The 21,898-nt window shown below is 38.7% G+C and overlaps 1 protein-coding gene across 3 annotated transcripts in view; it reads right to left on the bottom strand.

Moving 5' to 3' along the window:
- LOC136875489 (protein dimmed) overlaps positions 1-21,898 on the bottom strand; it is a 236,830-nt gene that overhangs the window by 35,529 nt on the left and 179,403 nt on the right. The window contains exon 1 of one of the 3 annotated variants that reach the window (XM_067149033.2): positions 3,603-3,663. The exons of the other annotated variants lie outside the window; for them this stretch is intronic. The gene's annotated coding sequence lies outside the window, so the exon portion shown is untranslated. Of the gene's footprint in view, positions 1-3,602; positions 3,664-21,898 lie in introns of those variants that run through there. 3 annotated transcript variants of the gene reach the window in all.

The raw sequence follows: 21,898 nt of genomic DNA, 5'->3' as shown, positions 1-21,898 counted from the left end.
TAATAAATCAACGCGGATCAAACACAGCTATGGCAATAAAGTCCTCTTTTATGAGTAGCGAATTTCCTGTTTTAAAAAAGATAGAAAAGCGAACTGAATAAAATTGAACAGTTTTCGAATACTTGAGACTCGTCGTACGTTGACTTTTGAAAATTTCATTGTCGTTACAATCCACCGTACTTGAACTACAGATATTGCTTCAGCTGGGATCACCATTGCCATCAACTTCCATCTCTTGCACACTCGGCGACCGCTTTTTGAGTTTTTGAAAACTTTTGAAATTTTCCGGAAAGCGACGGTCTTTTTTTCTTACAATGTGTTTCACGTCGCACCGGCACAGATAGGTCTTATGGCAACGTTGTGCTAGGAGTGGGAAGAAAGCGACCGTAGCCTTAATTAAGACACAGCCTAAGTATTTGATTGGCCTGAAAATGAGAAACAACGGAAAACCATCTTCAGGGCTGCCGACAGTGGGGTTCGAACCCACTAACTCCCTGACCCAAACCACACAGCCCTTTGCTAGTTAGGAACAGAATGACATTCTGGGCTTCTATGATTGCTAATTTGATACTTTTTTATTCTATAACCTATTTCTATAGTCATTTACTTTCTTAATTTGGAGATATTTTCCATGTAATGCAAATTTTTTTCAATATTTCACAAATTAAAATAGTGCCGTTTCTAGCGTAGCCTAATCTCATCCGTTAGAAAATGAACCAACTCGCGAACTTCTCACACGATTTTAATTTGAGCAACACTTATATTACCCTGGCGGTGACACGTGATTTTATACCCATAATTGGTGACCATCTTCATTTGTATGATGACGTCATCCACCCACGACTGAAATTTGTTGTATTCTTTAGCCTTTTCCTTTTGAATGGCGCATGGCTCGTTCCGATATCTTTTATACTTTCTAAGTAATAAAAAAATGTTCGGTACAGGCTACACAATTTCGTTGCAATGCCACGATCTGCACCGATTTATAAATCGATTCACGTCAAATAAGAATATGCGTAGAAACAGGTCAGGGAGTTTCCCGTTTCATGACAACGTCGTGCAATACAAGTTATCTTTTTACGATTTCCTTTACGTAGCACCGACATAGTTCAGTCTTATGGTGACGATGGGATAGGAAAGTGCTAGTAGTGATAGAAAGCGGCCGTGGCCTTAATTAAGGAACAGCCAAACGGAAAACCATCTTCAGGGCTGCCGACAATGGGATTCGAACACACTACCTCCCGAATGCAAGCTAACCGCAAGACCACTTGCTTGGTAGTCTGACTTTGGATTAAACAAAAGACGTGTTAGTCAATTCAAAATTTCAAAAACGAAATAATTTCACTTTTTGTTGATATTAATGGATGTCGGCGTAACGTGGAAGTTATGCTGAAGAGTGCCTTAGCCTACTTTCAGCCACTTATGACTGTATTTCAGGGAAAAAACATAAATTGTACTCGATACAGCAGTCTTAATCTAGTATCTTCCCTCTGTATAAAATACGGTATTCAATTTCATAAAACAGTACACTAAAGTACAATACGAACAACACTCACTAATCTTCTTCATCTAGGAATTACTGTATAATGAGTATTGTTTATCTGTGTTCTCCTACTTTCCAGATATACTCTTCGTAGATTCCTGTATTCATAGGTTACCTCAAAATTCTACTGCACTCTCCCCTATTTTGTTCTTTATAGTAGCTTCGTAGAACATGTTCACAACTGTGATGGCTTCTAAAGTAGGGCCTACCACTCTTTGTTGGGATGGGTAATTACGACTTTTCTTCACCCTCTTTTTCTTGGTCTTTCTGGCCCTTATTCTATACTTCGCGTATCGTCGTCCATTGTAACTTTGTCATCCTTTCATCATCACAACTTCGAAGCGATTCAGGTAACGACAAATTATCATCATGTCACCAACAGCTTCAGAATATTCAAGTGACGATAGAGATAAAACATCATTACGTTTAAAAAATTCCTAAACAAAATTGAGGTTTTAAATGATGTTTTGTACTAGGTTGACGCATAGTAATTTTTTCGCATTAAGCAAGGCTGATAAACACAGCCCATATAAGGAACATGTTTCTAGTACAGAATATCTGATGTTATAGACGAGGTGTCGCTAAAATTGACGTCGCTATAATACATTTCTGCTGTATTTCAATGTAATTCTTGTTTCAGCCACAAATCCTAGTTTATGTCGAAATTCGTTACGGCCTATTGCAGTACTACGAATTTTAAAATCTATTTGATGTCGCCATGCATCCTACACAAGGTGCCCTCCAGCCCCGTACTTCCTACTTATAAATTCCCCGCATGCACTAGTGATGAATGGGATGCATATCCGCTGGTTTACAAAGGAGCACTACAATGTGCTATATTTCGTATCTGAAACAAATAGCAGTCATTTTACTGCACACATTCTGTAACAGGGTGAATTTTTAAACACGCAAGGATGCAAAAAATAATGAATAACTCATTAATTTATACACGTACAGACAATTCACTCCACCAAAAAGTTCCTTGTACGTGCCTTGAACGATCCATAAGCTCTTAGTTGCAATTCTGTTCGGTGATACGTGCATAGAAGGTAGGAGGCTATTTGGAAACGCATGCGCATCCGTCTCCATAGACTAAAATTATGGCTGTGTATTCGTCGTTGCTGAACATATCAGCCACTGTCGATATGTCTACAGCAACTGTACCAAATACTAGCCTAGTATTGAGCGTTCGAAAACGAGGCTGACTAATCGAAGAGGGCGCTTTTGACAGATGGTGTTGAAGAACATGCAACGAGCGGTCATTCGGTTGTTATTTCTTCATATTCCGACTTAACCTGTCTGCAGGCAGTAATACCCCTGTGAAAATCAGATATAAGGCATCCCGTTCATCATTAGTGCATACGGGACACTTATAAGTAGAAAGGAAGGCGCTGATGGGCCACCTGTTATCTAAGACATAGGCTATTTATTATCCGTATCACACATGAAATTGTCTTCCTCTGAGAGTTGGCCTGAGGGTGAATCAAAATTCATTACTCAAATTTCTATTGACAATAGAAGAGACTGAAACAAATGTTTTTGGTAAATATTTTGGTAAGCGAATTATTGACTGAAAAATTCAGAAACATTACTGCGAGGTATAACTTAATAATGATTCTCTTTCTTCAAAATCACGAAAATGACATGACGTCAGAATGCAATGCCTGGCCTTTGACAACACACACTACGTTTTCGTTCGTTTAGAGCAGTGCGAGAGGGTGTATGCGACTGCATGTGAATCAGAGGAAGAGCTCGTCGCGTACGGTCTACAGCACATGCCTGGGGTCTTTCAACGTGTCCGACAACTAATGGCACGTCGTTGCAAAACGTTCATTGAAGCAGGAGGACGCACTTTTGTACATTTCTTTTTCGTAAAAGATCACAATTAAATGGTTCTATCACAGTTTTATTGTCAACCATTTCAAAATGTACTTCAGCTATTAATTTCCAACCTAATAAAACATAGGGCCTATCTGTTTGTGTTTCTTCTGCCATCCCTAGAATTCTGAGTATTGAATGTTGATAACCCTGCATAATGATATTAAGATGAAATGCTTACTTTAAATGTAGAGCATCAATCTGACTCTTTAAGTTGGCAGTCCATCGCCTGGCTCTGTCTTACCTGGAACAAAGTATGGGGAAGGTTAGTGGTCTGTATCAGTGGAATATGTCAAGAGTTTGATTTTTCAATACATGCATAAATCCATACTGTACATACATACATACATTTTCTTCTTACATTGTTATTATTAGCATTAATATTCATAATAATAGTAGCAGTAGTATTAGTATTAATAGTATAAGTAGTAGTATTAGTAGCAGTATATTCACCAACCGAAAATTATATTCAGGAGACGTTTTTACAAGAAGAAATTGCCTACCACCGTACTGATTTCACAGAGTTGAGGCGGGTTAGGACTTGTAAATTTTCCAGCACTCTCACAAATTTAGGACAGGTGTAACAGCCTTGAAGTAACAAGTAACACAGTTGGGATGGGAAGTGGTTATATTCACATTTTTGACCATGCTAGAATTGGTTTTGTGAGGACCCTTCTCCAAGCGACTATCAGGTACCGCTAATTCCATCCCACCTCTAATCTCACTCAGTATAAATGAACCAAATTTCATATATTCATAGTCTCGTAAAGAAATGCTCCTGTTCAAGCCAAACTTAAATTTTTACTATATTCCAGATTTGTGTGCAAGTAAGTCGTAGCCTACTTAATAGCGATTTACTTTATTAAGTCTATATTTATGAGGCCGAACTTATAACAATTGTTAAGGCAATTTAAGTGGTACTTATTCGGTTAAATAAGTTCAACTTTATCAAGTGAAGGAGGCTCTTGATTTATTTCCGTTTTAACCACGTCTTAACCTCTAAATTGGATGACGATTTTGAAGAAATGATAGACGCAAGTATTCAAAGACAAGAAATTCGTACCCCAAAGCGATGTTCACAGAATATTATGAACGCCACAATGAAACTGAATTCAAAAAGTATGTTTCGCTTAAAGAAAGAAAACGATTTTGGAGCTGACACTTTCGAAAGTGGAACCAATTATAGCAAAACTGCAGGCTGTTTTCTCCATATTATGAAAATGTGCAATAAAGGCATATTGTAACTTATCGGTGATGTTAGGGTACTTCAATAGACGATACGTATTACTTGCATAAATTTGAGATTAATTTAATTGAGAAATGCATTTGTATTTTCTCATACTGTGTAAATTCGACTTTATTACGCACAGCATCTGCGTACATCTTCTCCCACTTTTCCCACACCTGTGCGGTCGCGGGTGTGACTGTGTCGAACATGTGTATTTGGCCCTCTCTTACGGCCGGATGCCTTTCCTGACCCAAAACCCTTTCAATCAACTCTTACGACAGGCAGAGGATACCGTGGATTTATTATACCGCCCCCCTCCCCCACAGTGGGTGGATCATCTAACTGAAGGCACCCTACGGCTGCCACACATTTGGAAGAACTTCAAGAAATTCCCTGATGATTATATTGATGGGATGTAATGGAATTTTGCTGATGGCGGCAATAAATTCTTGCCACTATCTGTGTTGCCACTATTTTATTTACAACTTTCGTGCAAGTAACAATTTATCAAGTCTAACTTAGAGTTTTACAAACGACTACGAATACCAGAAATTTTAAGTTAACGTTGCGAATAAGTTTAACCAAGTCATTGCTCATTACACAAATAAGTCGTGGACAATGAATAACGGTGTAAATAATAATAATAATAATAATAATAATAATAATAATAATAATAATAATAATAATAATAATAATAATAATAATAATGTCCGTCTCTGTGGTGTGGTGGTTAGCCTGATTAGCTGTCACCCTCAGATGTCCGGGTTCGATTCCATGCTCTGCCACGAAATTTGAAAAGTGGTTCAAGGGCTGGAACGGGAACCACTCAGCCTCGGGAGGTCAACTGAGTAGAGGAAAGTTCGATTCCCACCTCAGCCATCCTCGAAATGCTTTTCCATGGTCTCCCACTTCTCCTCAAAGCAAATGCCGGGATGATAAATAACTTAAGGTCACGGCGCATCCTTCCCTCTTCCTTGTCTATCCCTTCCATCCCCCCGCAAGGCCCCTATTCAGCATAGCAGGTGAGGCCGCCTGGGCGAGGTTCTGGTCCTCCTCCCCAGTTGTATCCCCCGACCCAATGTCTCACGCTCCAGGACACTGTCCTTGAGGCGGTAGAGGTGGGATCCCTCACTGAGTCCGAGGAAAAACCAATCCTGGAGGGTAAACAGATTAAGGAAGAAATAATAATAATAATAATAATAATAATAATAATAATAATAATAATAATAATAATAATAATAATAATAATAATTGGTGCGAAAAGGAAGATCCTATACAGAAGAATAGAAGAAGGAAGTAGGAGATACTGACAGATAGTGAAGGCAGAGAAGGCTAAATGTAATGAAAAATTGTCAAATGTGGTCCATAAATGGCCTACGTCCCACTAATTACTTTTACACCGAGCGAGTTGGCCGTGCGGTTAGGGGCGCACAGCTGTGAGCTTGCGTTTGGAAGATAGTGGGTTCGAACCCCACTGTCGGCAACTCTGAAGATGGTTTTTCGTGGTTCCCCATTTCCACAAGCAGGCAAATGGTTGGCCTGTACCTTAATTAAGGCCACTGACGCTTCCTTCCCACTCCTAGCCCTTTCCTATCCCAGCGTTACCCGTAAGACCAATCAATGTCGGTGCGAATATAAAGCAGACTGTAAAAAAACTAAATCTATTGTTTTTGGAGTCGCTGAGATGCCGAAATTTTGTTCCGCAGGAGTTTATTTACGTGCCGTAAATCTACAAGGCACGAGGCTGACGCATTTGAGCACCTTCAGATACTTGCCAAGCTGAGCTCAGGAGGCCACCTCTGAGACACTCAGCTCGGCAGGTGTAAAATCTCGGGGCTGCTGTACAAGAGGTTCAAGGTCATTTACATGAAGCAGTAAGGACATTGGATGGTTGGTTGTGATCACCGAATGTACCTATTCCTACCGACCAACTAACCGGTTTATTTGAATGAGAATGTGAATACTTATCGATCTTGGATATCGAGCGAACTAACAATCATAGCGGCGCAGAATGTGATAATGTATATTTGTGGACCTGCTCTGCTTTCTCTGCAGGATATCGAGAAAGAGAGCGTTACACCTACAAACTGGACCACACCCACCAGGTGGTCTGGCTGCGGTACAAGACCTGTTCTCAGGAAGCTATTAAATACGCGTACATTCTAATCTTCGACAATCAGGACCCGGATGTTGCTACCTTAGAGAAATAAATAAATGAATTAATTAATTTTCATGTTAGCAGTTAGTCTCCGTAACCATCCTGATGTATTCCAGCCAAGTTCTGAAGGACAATGGAGTATGAAAATGAAACTTATTCAAACTCTCATTTTTTCAATAATTCATTACTGTGATGTACTAACAGTCCGCCTCCGTGGTGTAGTGGTTAGTGTGATTAGCTGCCATCCCCAGAGGCTCGGGTGTGATTGCCGGCTCTGCCACGAAATTTTTGAAAAATGGTACGAGTGCTGGAACGGGGTCCACTCAGTTTCTGGAGGTCAATCGACTAGAGGTGGGTTCTATTCCCACCTCAGCCATCCTGGAAGGGGTTTTCCGTGGTTTCCCCACTTCTCCTCCAGGCGAATGCCGGGATGGTACCTAACTTAAGGTTACAGCCGCTTCCTTCCCTCTTCCTTGTCTATCCCTTCCAATCTTCCCATCCACCACCAACGCCCTGTTCAGTAAAGCAGGTGAGGACGCTTGGGCGAAGTACTGGTCATCCTCCCCAGTTGTATCCCCGAACTCAATGTCTTACGCTCCAGGACACTGCCCTTGAGGCGGTAGAGGTGGGATCCCTCGCTGAATCCGAGGGAAAACCAACCCTGGAGGGTAAGCAGATTATTAATAATAATAATAATAATATTAAGAAGAATAAGAATAAGAAGAAGTTGTAGGTCAATGAACGTAACAAAATTGCTATAGCCTATACCAGAAGACATAATGCACTGTAAACACTAGGTACCGCCAGCAAAGGCATACAAAGGTATAAAATAAAAAATAAAAAATGAATTACAAGATCTGTTAGTAAGAATAAGATGGGACATCTCGGACGTATTAGGAGTCATACACAGCCTGCTTTAATTCCGTTCGGATTCTTAATTGGCTGAGATGGATGGTGCAGGGAATGTAGTATATGATCCCTGCTGTAGTTTTGAGACTGAATCTCGGCTAACCCCAAGGAGTGTAGCAGAAGAGCCTACCTTGGAGATTGGTTTGATTTTCTAGAGGCCAATACAGAGTCTCCCCATGTGAGATTTGTACTGGAAAAAGCGGAGGCGGACATGTTTTTCTCGGGGTACTCCGGTTTTCCCTGTATTCTTTCATTCCAGCAACACTCTCCAATATAACTTGATTTAACTTCCTCTGTCAGTCATTAATCTTTGCCCCAGAGGAGTGCGACAGACTTTGGCAGCCGGCACGATTCCTATCCTCGCCGCTAGACGGGGCTTCATTCATGTCATTCCTGACCCGGTCGAATACGTGAAACAGGCTGTGGATCTAAGCATAGCCTCATTTTGATCGGGCATCTTGGAATATCCAGTCCATAGTTGGTACTTACACAGTTAAAACTGAACGTTCATGGTGGCTATATGTTAATAAGACCATCGAATCTGCTTCATAAACGCTTACCACGCTCGTTAACAATGATTTATCAGGTAGTTGCGGATGATTTTGTGAAACAATATTCCTTGCACAAAATTTATAACAAATTATCATTAGCTAAATTTATTATTTCATGGCAAAAATAAATTCCAAAATTCCGCCCCATGTTATAAATATTGTAAATTACAGATTAATTAAGCCACTCAGCCAAGAGCTCGAAACTTCATTCTACGATACCTCCACACACTACCCCGTTAAAATTTCTCACTCCTCCTTCATACAAGCACATCTCCTGGCCAGAGAGAATGTGTTCCTCTTTAGGTGGCCCGTCCAACCCTCCAGGGTGGGAAATTTATACTTCCCCGTTGGTTCATTCTTTATAAAGAGAGAAAAGAAGCTCGCAGTAAATGGGCGTTATGTAAGGCAAACAAACGCGTCCAAGTACTTTTCGTGGTCTTGAATTGGCTTATCCACACCTAATAGTAATAATAATAACACTAATATTATTAATTCCGTGGAAATGTTTAATGTCAAAAAAATCTTCATTCCGATATCCAAACATTCCACTACAAAAATATTTTCATTCGTCCCCTGAAGGGGGAGGCGGTCCTCTTAGACGGTGACGCCGTCTCTCAGGCCGGGAGATTTGTTTCGGTGAAGGAGATGTGTGGAGAAGGTGAGAGAGTTAGCGGCCGTGGCCTATACTAGGAGCAGTCCCGGCATTCGCCTTACTGCAGGAGAATGGAAAACCACGGGAAACCATTCTCAGGACAGCCGGCGGTGGGGACCATCCCCCCTCCGTCTCTGTTTACAGAGGCGTAGAGCGACGGTAGAGGCATGGCCACCCCTTCTCTGCTCGGTTGGCCGATCGGAGTGCATACACTATTCTCCACCACAATAACAAGCAGTATCCTACACAAGGCAGATGCCACCCACAGTCGACGGAGAGTGTGTGTTACAAATGCTGCACCCGGCTAGAAATATCCACAGTATGTTGTATTTCCTTTCTCAGTGTTTTCGGTGTCTGATTTCCTTATCATAGAAACATCTAGAGGGTAATGACAGCACTGTACTGTCTTAGTAATGTGTGTTGTTTCTATGTTTTGCATCTAATTTCCTTGGATTATTATTATTATTATTATTATTATTATTATTATTATTATTATTATTATTATTATTATTATTATTATTAACCGCCTCCTTGGCTGAATGGTCATTACACTGGCCTTCGGTTCAGAGGTCCCACCGTTCGATTCCCGGGCGAGCCAGGGATTTTAACTGTGAACGTGTAATTTATTTGACTAGGGATTGGGTTGTTGTGTTCGTCTTAATAGTTATTTTCATCTACATACTATACATCACACTACCAACCACCACAGAAACACGCGACAGTGAATACATTCCTCCGCATAGGGTTGGCATGAGGGAGGGCATCCGGCCATAAAACTGGACAGGGCGCAATAAATTGGAAGGAGGCCAGGAGGAAGATGTTGATGTTTGTAATTATTATTTAAAACGCGTAAGAACTACACTCGTTCTTTATTACATTTCAGGAAGAACATCATCTAAAGAAGTCTTGTTTGAAGTGAATATGTCTGAGGAAAAGAATTAATTTAGTGCTGGAGTGAGTAGCTCAGACGGTAAAGCGCTCGCCTTCTGAACCTAGCTTGGCACGTTCGATCCTGGCTCAGTCCGGTGTTATCAGCAGGTGCTCAAATACGTCAGCCACGTGTCGGTAGATTTATTGACACGTTGAAGAATTCCTGCAGGATATAATTCCGGCTCCTCGCCTGCTCCAAAAACCGTAAAAATACACTAGTTAGCGGGACATAAAAACAAATAACTTTTTTACAAGTAGCTTTACGTCGCACCGACTCAGATAGGTCTTATGGCGACGATGGGACAGAAAAGGGCTAGGAGTGGGAAGAAAGTGGCCATGGCCAGTGCTGTACCGTATGAACCGCTCAGTCCAACACTCAAAGTTAAGGGACTGAGGCTAAGCATAGTAGAACCCCATGTAGCTGGGTGCTGTAGAATATATCCACGGTATCCCCTGCCTGTCGTAAGAGGCCACAAAAAGGGCCCCAGGGGTGTGGGTTGGCTACCACGGGGACCTTACCTGAGTCACGTTATTACTTCCACTTACTTGTTCTAGGCTCCTCACTTTCATCTATCCTATCCGACCTCTCTTGGTCAACTTTTTTCTTTTTCTGACCCGTACGGTATTGGAGCATTCGAGGCCTAGGGGTTCTTTCATTTTCACGCCCTTTGTGACCCGTGTCTTTCTTTGGCCGATACCTTCATTTTTCGAAGTATCTGATCCCTTCCATTTTTTCCCTCTGATTAGTGTTAATAGAAGTTGCCCAGTTGTGCTTCCTCTTAAAACAATAACACTGATATAAATTTCAAAGCTTTTTCTGCTACAAGGGAAAATATTACTGATTATTGTTAAATAAAGTGCCCTGGATCCATATCTGTGTTTAGAATTTCTGTATCACGTCATTTTTTTTAGTTTTGAAAAGAAAATCGAAAAAGCATCAAAACTAGTAAAGTTCATCATTCAAAATACACAAATAATTTAATAAGACATTAAACCTGAGGTGACTGCTTAACTACTGAGGGGTGTAGAATCCATGTCTGTATTCATATTTTCTTTATCGTGTCCATTTTATGTAATTTTTAGAAATTAGAAGGAAAACTTCGAAATTTGAACACGAATTTCAATAACGTCAAATTAGATATATTTTTTAACACTGCAGTATAAAATTCGAGTGTATAAAATTAATTATAAAACTTTGAATTATATTTACAAGAAATACAGGCATTCAGACGTTAAATTTATCGGCCCAAATGTTGAGCAGATTTGATGCCCTGCTGTGACATTGAGATGTGCTCCTCTTTAGGCACCAGCAATAATCCGCTAACATTGCTTCATTCCACTTGCACTGGTATCGTATTTCCATCGTTTTAATAAATTAAATCTTTCAAGGACAGACATTCATAGAAATGTAGAAATGAATCGAGTTTTATAAGGTGTCCTTGGAATATTATAGCATACTATTTTCATAATTTTTAATTTCAGTTGTTTTGTAAGATTTTAGTCCTTCCATTATGTCCAAATTCCCAGATTTAAAGCAATAATATAACTGATGTAAATATATATATATTAATTTCAGTATTTAGACATGTTGATGAATTTCAGAAAAGTATTTTTTTTCTTACAATTTGCTTTACGTCGCTCCGACACAGAGGCCTTATGGCGACGGTAATTTTTTAGAGTGTTTAAAAAAGTTAGACTGATGGAATGAGACTACATATGGGGTTTGTAACTACCCATAGGGGAGGAACTGAATATAATAAACAGTTTCTCTGTCCGTTATTGGACATTGGGTATTATAAATTTACTCATTCGGGATAAATATTTCAGATTCCCTATGGGAATCAACATCTATATCGGGTCTCTGTATCAAAATTGTTGCATATCTGTGTAATCACTAGAGCCCGGAATTTTATGCACTAATAGGTTAGAATGCAAACCTACTGAAGCGAGAAGAAAGTATAGTCTATCTTCACAACGATTATGCTATGGGGTTTGCATAAACATTAGGGGTACGGCCCATCAGAACCCCTATAATTTATGTTACTCTTTCTACATTGTGGAACAGCGGGTGGCCAGAATTTCCTACTAACCAAATTAGTTTGCAATCTAACCTATTACAGCATGAAAATCCGGGCTTTAGTAATCACCATCACCATCTCAGCATAGTAGATCAGCTTTTATGAGCACTTTTCTGGTGTGGATTTCAAAACTTATCTATGACATTTCCATCACAAATCCCGGTAGTTCCATCACCAGAGATTGGCTGTGACGTCATCTGTCGGACTCTCTCCTGTCCTACGCAGCGTGTGATAGTTCTAACACCCAGAGACTAGCCCCCGGCCTGTAGAAAGTAACTTATGGTGAAAGTAACAATAAGTGGAGCATTTAATTGGCTACTGCAACGTCAAGGACGGTGATCGCTGCCGTTACCTTCAACAGAATGTACAGCACAACGGGAACTTAACACTTTAACGCGAATGACGTCTTGGAATAGAAAACGGTAATCTCGTGGTCCCGTTTCTCTTACTCTGTCTTGGTCATTCTCCTACAGCTGAACATAATAATAATAATAATAATAATAATAATAATAATAATAATAATAATAATAATAATAATAATAATAATAATAATAATAATCCTATAGACTCTGCTAACGTGTGTAGGCAACTTTTTATTTTATGCCATTTAGGCTGCTTGAGTGTCAATTTCCACGTTCCGCTTTACTCCACCAGATGGCAGAGAAACAGATCGCTGTTGCGTCATCTATGGCTGAATTTTAATATATTTCCAGGGAAACACCAGATGTGTCACCAGAAATCTTTTACATGTCAACATCCTACGATATGGAGTGTCAAATGAACTTTTTTATGCCCTTCAAAATCCAGCTACCTCTGCCAGATTTAAACCCACGATATTCGGATCCGGAAGCCGACCCTTTATCACTGATCCACAAAGCGAGCTATCTGATTTGCATATTTGTTATCAGTAAAGTGAATATTTATCCAGTTATGAATAATAATAATAGTAATAATAATAATCATAACCCGAGTAAGTTAGCCGTGTGTTCAGGCACTCGTAGCTGTGAGCTTGCATTCGTCATGGTTATACCAATCATAATTGGGGGATTTTATATTTTTCATAGGGTGTGTTTTGTCTAGAGATTTTGTTAATTTAAGTTATTGTTTTGGGGGTGATGTTTTATCTTATGGACTTATTTTATTGAGTTTTTGAATTTGTGCATTAATAATTACAGCAAGAGAGTCGGTATTTCGTGTTAAATTTTATAATCACTTATTTCAAGTTTATGTATTGTTTTTTCTACTAATATTGGATTTTACTGCTCCTTATGAATTTGACTCATACATACTCCCTGAAGATGGTTTGCAGTGGTTTTCCATTTTCACACCATTGTCTATACTTGTTGTGTGTTGCACAGTGTTCTTGTGCTGCCTGAGGCCCAGTATCTATTCGCTACAGTATGTTGGCTTGTGTGTGTTTGTTGAACAACTACTACAATCTACGGGCTGGTTTCAAGGCGTGAAAAATACATGTGTTTTTAAAAAAAGTGAGCAGTGTGATTATACTCGTGTTAAAATCAGTGAGTATCTAAAATGGCACAGTGTAACAAAAGTGATCTGAATCAGGGTACAAAGTGATGGAGAAAATTGTGTATATTACACAAAATATTGACGTGTGTTGCCGGTGAATGTTCGCCATTGTTTATACGACCATAGTGTCTGATTTTCAATGTATGTATTTCATATTTAGATTTGAGTTTATATATTAATGTGTTAGGAGCAGATTTTCCAGTCTCTCATTTTTATTTTACTTTGTGTTACTAGAGTCTCATGGAACGGATTTCTGTACATTATGTATGGTAGAATACAGCAAGTTTATTTCACGTCATTGTAAAGGTTTTAATTAAGATGTATATAGGCCTATATATATATAAGATTGGTGAAGTTCCCATACGCTTAATCATTTTCAGAGGGTCAGAGCTTTATGTACACGCCCAGGGAGAGAAGAAAAATTATCATGCTCTATCTAAATTCGGGGGTTCATTTTGGTGAACTCTGGCTCCCAAATTATAGACATTTGAGATTATCATAATCATTTTATTTAGTTCTAATCAAGTATAATCAGTAAAGGTACAGATGGTGACGAAAATGGTTAGAGTAAATTTACAATATATACCATCTTTATGCAGTACCAGCAGTAAATGTACGGCGGATATAATAGTGGCAGGTTGATGAATTACGTGATCTACAGCAGTGCTAATTATTTCCAAAATAGCAGAGATAATTGTTGTTATGTTTGGGCGTTGTTTTTACTGCACTATTCTAACACAGCGGTCCGCAAAAGTGGTGGGCAAGCCCCATCCCGACGGGTGGGGGGTAGAGAGTAATAGAAGGGGGCGGCTATGACCGGACTCTTAATTCGCATTTAATTCACATGTTGTTAATACATTTTTATATTGTACATGTTATTTCGCGTTTTGACAACATTATCTATATATCTATATACATAAGAGTTTTGTCTGCACATTGCTCAGAATTTAAAAAGAATTGTATTTCTGTATTGGACGTGAATACAGTAACAAGGAAAATACTTTTTAATTTTTCATCATGTCTGTCTATCTATCTATCTGTCTGTCTGTCTATCTGTCTGTACGTACGTATGCATGCGCAATACGAGAAAACGGCTGAAGAGAATTTAATGAAAATTGGTAAGTAAAGTTGTAGAATGAGCCACTACAATCTAGATTAAGAATTATTTTTTTTCCCGCTAAGAATAATGGTTGTTTAGGGGAAGGGGTAAAATGTAATTCTCAAATATTTATGTTATTAGTAGTCCTGTCGAAAAATACTACATAACTAAAGTTATATAGAATTAAATTTCCGATCATTTATGTCTTTTACATTTTTACCGTACCGACTATAATAACAGAGATATTCATGAATCTGTATTTTTCCTGCTAAGTTCATATCAAAGCCGAGCCGCAAGAAAATTAGTAAACAGAATTTAATGAACATCGGTAGGTAGAATCCGGGAATAAAATCTACAGTCCAAGCTATAAATAATTTTAATCTCCCTAGATAAAATGGTAGTTTAGGAGAAGGTGCCTAAAATTTAATTTTTAAATATCTATGTCATTGGTCCTATCGAAGAGTATTACATGACAAAAGTTACAGAGAATACAATTTCTGATCATTTATGTGATATTCAGATTTACCGTACCGACTATGATAAGTGTGGTATTTCAGAGTCGGAAGAAAACTAAATGTGAATGCCAACAATACCGAAAGCTCATAAAATTGATCAACAATACCATTACATTGACCATCGTTTGTTGAGTTGTTCTTCGTCTCTTATGCTGGAACCCATCTCCGATAGATGGGATTTCTGCTGCGTACCGAGTATAGCAGCCTGCCTGAATATTGGCGAGAAATAGCTGGGAAGTTAGATAACTTTCTTCTTTAGCATGCCATTCCTCTGGTTCACACATTTTCTGATACTATTGGTACGTAACACACTGTTCATAATAGTATTCCAGCTATTCACTCCCTACTCTGACGCGCTGGTTGGAATGGGCAGTGTGTACACTTAACAGAATAATGGCAGAGGCTCAATTATGACCTGGTCTAGAATTACAATTTTGGCCTATTCCAAATTATAGCACAATAGTTCACTAAATAACGCATTCAACCCTGAAAAGAGTCGTTTCTTAAGAAAAGCTTCTTCCCCTTCACTTTTATTAAATTCTACATTCATCTTATTCCAAATTAGCAGCGAAAAGGGGGTTTCTCCTCTGGTTTGGAGGAAAATTTGCCTGTAAGTCAGATAGTTTTCCCTCGCCAGTGTAGTGAAATGAGGTTTTCCGACTCATCGGGTACTCCTTGGAAACAGATACGTAAAAGGGCATAATTTTCAACCTGGGACTCTCCACTATTCGTCCCCAACAAAAAAGATGTGTTCATGGCTGTCTGCAGCCTGGTCATTCCAGCTCTGGAACTTTGGACTGTTAGAAAATGTGTGGTTTTCCATTTGAACGAGTAATTCATATGATAGCGTTGCCTTTAATCGCGACATTCCTATTGACGTCATTGTGTTGACCTATGTTGACTTCAGTTGGAAAAACCACAAAGACAGCTTTTCTGAGGATATAAAAGGGCAGGTGGAGAGTGAGTGTCTGCCATTATAATGATAATTCCCCAACTTGACTGTGACTGATGGTAGGCAAAAGAGTCTACCACTACAATGAAAATTCCCTAACTCAGTCTTCACACGAGAAAAGACGTTTGGTGACTTCCCCGTCCCGTTTCTAGGTTAACGTTAAGATCTGCGCAATTAAATACAATCTTACAACGTGTACACTACCTAGGCTAGAATTCTGTATACAGTGTGGAATTTCGTAGCAAAGCAAAACTGTACACACAACCATTAAAATGTTCGTATTCGTTGTAATATTAAATCTTCGATACCTCTGAGTAATACAAACACAGGATTATTTTGCATGAAGCCGTTGAAATTTGGTGTGATTTGAGGATATTATTTACTTTAATGTAAGTGAAAGTTCTGAATTTGTTCTTTTCTTTGAAGAATCATAACTTAGTTTCTTGGTCATGCATAAATATACACTCGGGTGCCCTTTCTGAGGCTGCGGAGTTTTCACCTGAAAATCTCAATTCTGTGTATAGTGGGGGGGGGGTCAAGCACATTTATGTTTCCGAAGGGGGGCGACAAAGAAAGTTTGCGGACTACTGTTCTAAGTGATATAAATTGTCGTCTAAAATTCCCAACTTTGAAAACTATTAGAAAATATTGTAAGAAAGCAAGAAACAAGCATGTAGTTCAGCTATTACGCCCCTTAAGCACATTCTGGTCACTCTGCCATTCTTAGATCACTGAAAGAGCCAAGAATCGAACTTAGGCCCCTGAGGATGACAGGTAATAGCGTTAACCGTTACACTAAGCAGTTGGACGATACAGTTCTTAGGACGGCATTATCGGTACACAACAAAACAGACCTGTTTTGTGCGACTGTTGATAGCAGAAATTCCTGTTTTACGTAGAATTTCAACCGTAAGGACGCGACTTTTCACTTCAAAAGCTGTGCATGATTTTGTCGGAATTCATACCACTAAACGCATTTGTGAGAATTCAATTATTACGTCATTCGGTTATTTCGCAACAAGGTTCCTCGATTGTATTTTACCTCCTAATCCACGGAGGAAGTCCTTTCGATACTCATTTTTATAGCTGGCTTAGATGACCAGGATTCATTTAGAACGTGAAGGATGCTTTAGGTTGTGTGGGAACTGGAACAAATATCCATTTTCCCACTTCCCCGCGGCTATTCAGCCCGGAGTGAAACTCTATACTACTTGACCTACTCTAGTTTTTTTTTTCGGTAGAGGAGCTTTAACTGCTTATGCATTTCAACAACGACAATTTGTTTGTAAGAGACTGGGTCAACTTTTGATGATCACTTTTGTGAGAGTACACCCACTTTTCACCCCCGTACAGTAAAATCTTTCTGGAAACAGACCTATGGATGGATACGAAATGCCACTTGACATCAACTGCAATTTGCTTTGCTGCATCTTGATACACTTTCGCCTAGTGTACTACCATCTTCCGGTCTAGAAAGTCAAGAATAACGGCCGAGAGGATTCGTCGTGCTAACCACACGACACCTCGTAATCTGCAGGCCTTCGGGCTGAGCTGCGGTCCCTTGGTAGGCCAAGGCCCTTCAAGGGCTGTAGTTCCATGGGGTTCGTTTGTTTGGTTTGACTACCATCTTGGTAAAATACTCATTATAAATATTTGAAACGATCCATCTCTCATCAGTTTAGTATTTTCTACTTTACATTGAAACATTCCAGGTTTTTACCCTAGTGACATCACTTTGATCTTGTAAATGCTAATATTTATATCATACTCGCCACCAAGAGCGATATTATTATTATTATTATTATTATTATTATTATTATTATTATTATTATTATTATTATTATTATTATTATCAGAAACTAAACACAAAATGCGGACAGATGAACAGTGTTTCACACTTCAAATACCTTGGTGAAATTGTAGAACCAATAGGGTTAGAAAAGGAAGCACATACATTTCGCCTACGGAAACTCAAGAGAGAGAGTACTGGAGAACATCCGACATTTACAACAAAAATGCATATCCACAAACAGAAAGATCAGACACTACAATACTGTGATAAAATCTGAAATTCTATACGCGAGTGAATTGCTGGTATTCAATAGAAAATTAGATCTAGAGAACACTCTGAAGAAAGAACGAAAGATTATGAAGAAAATTCTTGTTCAGAAAAAAAAACTGAAGACGGATAGACTGAAATTACGTAATGCAACAGAGAAACTGTCCAATCTGGCAGCAGATATTAGAAAACGGAGATTGAAATTTTATGAACACTTTCAAATATTACCAACAACAAGACTTAAACCCAAGATCATGACATACAGCGGAAAACTGAACAGTCTACCATGGATCCAAGAAGTCAAAAAGGACCTGGAGAAAGCCCAGAAGAACCAGTCAGAAATATTACACAGAAGTCTGTTGCGTGAAGAAGTAAAAAGGTGGGTAATACAGACAGAGAATGAAGTTCAAAGGAGACCAGGAACCAAGTAGACTGAAGAAAGGAAGGGAGCCCACGGAGAAAAAAATGAAAGCCATACGGAAGACCAGAAAGGCAAATAATAAAAGCACTGAGTGAGTTCATACGCAAATATTATTCTTATTCTTATACTTAATATTATTTTTATTCTTATTCTTATTCTTATTATTTATAATAATAAATAACCAGGCTTATACTTTTACATGACTGTTAATATCGTGGTCATAGCAACGACACACTTTTCAACATGAATTCCATAATTCCCTCATTTATCAAGTTCAATTTTAAGTACAACAGAAGCTTGAGAAATTTTGGAAGAACTTCAGACTTATTTAATATTGCAGAATTAGATGGAAATATTCCCATGTTTTACGTCTTAACACTATAGACATAGTTTACTAGGACGAATTATTTTATACGACAACACATCAATGCGGTATTACGTGTTTATATTCCCTTCATCTACTACTAATTGAGGACCGTTTTTCAAAACTCGCTCATTGCAAAAATGGGGTAAATTGAGTTATAGTATATACGGGACGTGGATGTTAGGTCACTTGGCTTTCATGTCCTTAAACTGGTTTTACCAAAAGTTGTTTATTGTCATCACAACAAGCCGCTAAAAATGGGTCGTTTTCCCAAAACTCGCTCATTTCATTACTACGATATGCGGTATACCAAAACTCGCTCATTACAGCAAACGTCGCTAGACTGCTGGATATTTTGCTGACATGTAAGATTCCATTGTTTCTGTAAGTATGAATGTTAGTATCCGGACCTTAATATCAATAAAATGTACGTTCTGTTCTGCAAAGAAAGAGATTTAGAAGGGAAATCAAAATGTTCAATCTCAAAGTACAAGCAAATTTTCTATACGAAATTCAATTTAGGTTTTGGGAATCCACACTCAGACACATGTTCGACGTGTAAGGAACTTTTATTGATAATTAAGGATACGAAAAATGACGTAAGGAACAAGGCTCGAATTGATTATAGATTACACAAAGCACGAGCTAATAATTTTTTGGCATTCTTAAAGAAAAGGATGATAGTCATGTTGATGTCATATTTGACATGCAACAAAATCAACCCATTCCTAAAATATCTATAGGAGAAGCATTTTACCTGAGACAAGCATGGTTATATAAACTTTGTGTCATGACAAATGAAAAGCGACTGGACAAAAGTAAAGTTTTATTTTATACGTGGTTGGAGACAGAAGGGGTTGTGGAGCGAATGAAATAGCTTCGGGTGTAAAAGACTATCTTGAGCACTTAGAAAATAATCTTCGCAGGGAAGGGGCTAGATATGAAAAGATCAGGCTATTTTCAGACTCTTTTGTATCCCAAAATTAGTATTTTATTAGCATCTGCGGCACGTTTCCTAGACATTTCTAAAGTTTTCACATCAGTTGAACATTATTTTCCCATTCGAGGTCATAGCTTTTTGCCACCAGATCGAGTGTTCGGAAACGTAGAGAAAAAATACAGAGAGAAATAAGAGATTGTATCGCGTATGGAGTATCATAGCCTACTCAGTGATCACGGCCAAGTGAGATCGGAACATCTATGATCTGAAGGCAAAATCAAGAAAGATTTTGAAAGGGAAACTACCTTTCAACATCGCGAAAACCCGCATCATTCAATACAGGAAACATGAAAACTTCAAGGTACAAGTCGCTGTTCGATACACATGCAGTGGTGAATCAACCATTGTAGAAATACTCAATAAAGGAAAGATTTCCTTCTAAGAAATGGACTTGGCTCCAAAAATGGAAATAGTAAATCACGTTAGTAAGGAAAAGAGCCAAGATATGGCAAAGTTAATGAAATTCATATAAATACCTGGGGAAGCTAAGGAGTTCTATGAAGTGGTTCTTAAGGGAAAACATACCAAGAACAAGCTAAATGTAAGTGATATGATGGAGGATACAGAAGTTGGGGAAACTGATTGAGAAATAAAGTGGTCTAGTCAATAAAGACAGAGATTCATTAATTTTATATCTGATAAATTTTGAAACACTGGTATCGTATATACTATTACCACTACCATTCTTCATTTATAGTATTGTGATAATGTCTGTGTGTAAATTCCGACATTTTATGTTTTTAAATTTGTTTTATACATGCTGTGGAGGAAATGTTTACTCAGTAGGATTATGCAATAAGCGAGTTTTGAAAAAAAAACCGAACATTTTCCCCTAACTTTTTTGGAAATTTTTTTCAAATTTGTGCTTTTGGCTATACCTTTATCAGATCGTAACTAACAAATAAACTGTTTAAGATGTACTTTGTCAAATTATCCTTGTTACTCTACTGTCTAATCAACTTTTTGTCTCTCCTGAAAAATTATGATTTTGCAAGGAGCGAGTTTTGAAAAAACGGTCCTCAATTTTAAGACAATTTGGGGGGAACGATGATATCACCATTGTGATAATTTATGTCAGCCGACTGAGCAAGGGGTACAGTACTAGTGCTCGGCATATCACATAACTCCTAGGGGCAATCAAAGAGTAGAATTCTGTTAGGATTTCGAACTAGGTATAGTCTTTCTGTGTCTGATGACGAACCACATTTACGAATACAAGGAGAAAGAGAAAGGGTATGGGCGATGACCTAGATGTTAGGATCATTTTAACAACGAAACACAAAGAGGAATATACTCAGACGAATGACTGACTGAATTATCACTCAATATTAACTGTATAATCATTTAAATTTCAGTAAAATAATAAAAACTGACATCTAAACATCTTCCGAAATTTTGACCAAATATTCTAAAATCGTTGAGTCCTATCTTCCGAAATATTATTTTAGAACTGGCAACACTGCGAGATAACCCGAATTGCAGGGATATTTCACTTTCTGAAAGTTCACTGATTTCAGATGGCATCGAAATGGAAGTTGGCAAACGATCGTTTTCTTTATCTGTCACAAGGGAGACTAAAACAGTCTGCGACTGAAAAGAAATTAATAAAGATTAAATAATTTAGAAAAATATAATAAGAAAATAAAGATCCGCTAGTTTCCACGGCGTATCCCTAGCAAGCAATTTTGCTTTACGTCGCACTGACAGAGATATGTCTTATGGTAACGATGCGAATAGGAAAGGGCTAGGAGTGGGAACGAAGCGATCGTGGTCTTAATTCAGGCACAGCTTCAGTATTTGCTTGAATGAAAATGGGAAATCACGGAAAACCATCTTCAGGGCTGCTGACAGCGGGGGTGGAACCCACTATCTGCCGAATGCACGCTGACAACTACGCGACCATAACCACACGGGAATCTCTTTCGGTATATCACCAGCAAGAATATCTACTGGCCCGTCTCTGTGGTGTAGTGGTTAGTGAGGGGATTAAGTGTCACCCCCCGGAGGCCCGGTTTCGATTTCCGGCTCTGC

The sequence above is a fragment of the Anabrus simplex genome, chromosome 6 (genome assembly GCF_040414725.1).
Source record: "Anabrus simplex isolate iqAnaSimp1 chromosome 6, ASM4041472v1, whole genome shotgun sequence".
Taxonomy (NCBI): Eukaryota; Metazoa; Arthropoda; class Insecta; order Orthoptera; family Tettigoniidae; genus Anabrus; species Anabrus simplex.
This window is presented reverse-complemented; position numbering and strand designations above follow the sequence as displayed.